Below are 2,838 nucleotides of genomic sequence, written 5' to 3'. Positions count from 1 at the left end.
CTCCGATTTAGCTGAGTTGCTCGACTCGGCATGCAATCGCGATCGAACTCATTTAGGTAGTAGTGGTCAAAACCTTTCTATTCCTATCACCGGTATTGCTCCGGCCATAGATTCTAGGCAATTTTCCAGGATGGCGGCCTCTTCTTCTGCTCCGCCCAGGAAAAAGACACCTCGTGCAGAGTCTATCTCCTCTCGTATGAGTGCCGCGGATCTAGAAGATCTGGCGAGTAGATTCCTATGGATAAATAACTACGAGACCCAACTGGCGGATGCTCATCAATGACCCGCATGTCCGCCAAGCAGATTCTTGTCTGTGTACTGTAGTCACGTAGAAAGAGGATTCCGACTGCCTCTTTCCAAGATGATGGCGGACATCCTTGCTTACTTTGACATTACCGTTAGCCAATTACATCCAAATGGATGGTTAGATATTGCTTTAGATTGTTACCTTGCCTCGAACTTAGGGGTAATATACACTCCTCGTATCTTTCGAGCTTTTCATAAATCGTCAAAGCAAAAGTCTGAGTCTTTCCTCACCTTTGCAAAGTTTGGAGTGTATTCGCCGTTTAGTGGCAAAATGTCCAACGTCCATTGTTGGGACGAAAAATTCTTCTACGTAAAGATAAACGAGGGCGAATCTTTAGGCTTCCCAACATTCTGGAATCCCAAACCTTTGCACATGGCAGGAGATATGCGTATATTGACAAATAGTGATGAGCTAGTGGCGAAGCTCATGAAGAGTGTCAAGGCGGAGGCCTGGATATACGCTGACGCCTTAGACTTCATGATGAATGATATTCCCCTGATTCGCCGAGAACGGGACAAGTTTATTTACTCGAAGATTGCCCAGTTTGATCAAGGTAACTTTGTGTTTTCTTTCTTTGAACCTTGATCGCTTTATTGTTCTCTTTGGCAGGGGTTTATCTAAGGCCAATCACGCTCTTGCAGAGAAGCGTAGGAAGTTGAAGGAAGATGAGGCTCGCAAGAAAGATCAGGCGGCGAATCCCTAAAAGGGTGCGGGGAAACGCCTGGCTGATACAGCGGCCGATCCGCCTCTGAAAAGGAGGAAGCCTGCAGCTTCTGGCGGTCAAAAGTTTATGGCGGATGCCATGAAATCCGCCGTGTCTTCGGTGGAAGGGGAACATGCAAGTTGTTTTTACCTTAATCTTTTTGCCATACCTTGGATCTAAGTTTTGATCCTCTCATCTTCGTGCAGACGGCGAAGCCTGACCTAGGGGGTTATTGGTTCGCCAAGTATGGTACCAAGGGATCGTTGAGAAATGAATCTGTTATCAATGACCTGGACGAGGCCCTAGGTCAGTTGGGCGAGGTACAGAAGAACCAAAATCAGATCCCTGGATCAGCCTATGTTCAAATGGGAAAGATTGAGCTTCTAACGGTTAGTTCCTTCTATCCTTTGGCTATAAGTGATCCCCTTTTTGATAGCTATTGAATGAACCGTTTCGTCTTAACAGATGTATACTCGCTTACGCACCATGGAAGCGGAGCTCCTTAAAGGTGTAGCGGACAAGGATACTATAGAAAAGTTAGAGAAAGAAGTCGTTGATGCCAAAACGAAAGCGGCATCCGCTATTGCCCTCAAGGATGCCGAGATCCAAAAGCTAAAGGAGAAGATTGAAGCAGATGCTAAGGAGCATGAGGATGCTTTAGGAGATGCAGAGTACATGGCTGGGGAGCAAGCTTTCTATTATGGTGAGCTGATCATGGCGTATTTCCAGCTGGCGTATCCCGAGATCGATTTTACAGATCCGCAGTTCGCCGTTTCGGAACCAGATGATGTTTTCAAATATAACAAAATCCCGGAGATCAAGGACTACCTTCGTGATTATGTTCGAAAATGGATGAAGGGACCCGTTGAAGAAAGCAAACCTTCCGCCAATGTCAAGCTAGTGGACCTCGAGGAAGTACCTCCAAAGGCAGGTGAGGAGCGATAACCGATGGCACCCTTCTTCCTGAGGGAACACCTTCTGTGGAAAAGGAAGTCTCCTTGGGGGGCGTATCTAGAGCTGTTGAGAAGGAAGCTTCTCAAGCAGGTGCCTCAGGCGAGAAGAATGCTAAGGAGAATGCTCATGTCAATGTTTAGTGTTGTCGTTTGTAAAACTTAAGTACAATTTTTTAATCCTTACGGTTGCTATTTATTTTACCTTTACGTTTGCGTAAGTAAATATATAAGCTTTTAGGATTTATTTTGGAGTAGGTGGCCAGCCATACTCCATTGTGCGAACCTTTGTGAAGGTTTGAAGCTGTTTTATTCCTTTAGAGGAAGTAAAGCTGACTTTAGGGATCAACTTGCTACCTATCATTGAGGTGAAGCGATCCGCGTTTAGGACTTGTGAACCCGTCTTTGGGAAGGGTGCAGGCGAGTGTAAAGACCTTGCGTCCAAGGAATGTTTTGACTCTATCTCGAATGGTGATCATCTACAGATGGATCCGCCCATGAGATTGTTCTCCTATCTTTGAGGAGAAAAAGTAGCTATGAGATAGCAGTACTTTTTAATGTGGGAAGCATTGATGCCCCCCTTCTTTTTGAGACTGGAATATTTATATTGCTGCAAGAAAATACTTAAAAAGAATATGGACAATAGAACAATTGCTTTTTATTGATAGAAGATACGCTTTATTACAGCAAGCAGGTCTCATATGTGAGCCTCATTAAAACCTTTAATAAGAAAAAACCTCATGGGAAAAAGGCTTATTCAAGGAAAAAGAGTACTCAAGACCTTGTTTACATTCTATTTTCTGGCGAAATATTTGCGGAGATTTTGGAGATTCCAAGTGCGCGACAATGTATTTCCTTCCATGTCTTGAATCTTAAAT

Source organism: Euphorbia lathyris, chromosome 1, assembly GCF_963576675.1.
Source record: "Euphorbia lathyris chromosome 1, ddEupLath1.1, whole genome shotgun sequence".
NCBI lineage: Eukaryota > Viridiplantae > Streptophyta > Magnoliopsida > Malpighiales > Euphorbiaceae > Euphorbia > Euphorbia lathyris.
The sequence above is the reverse complement of the archived record's forward strand: the minus strand, read 5'-3'. Positions refer to the sequence as shown.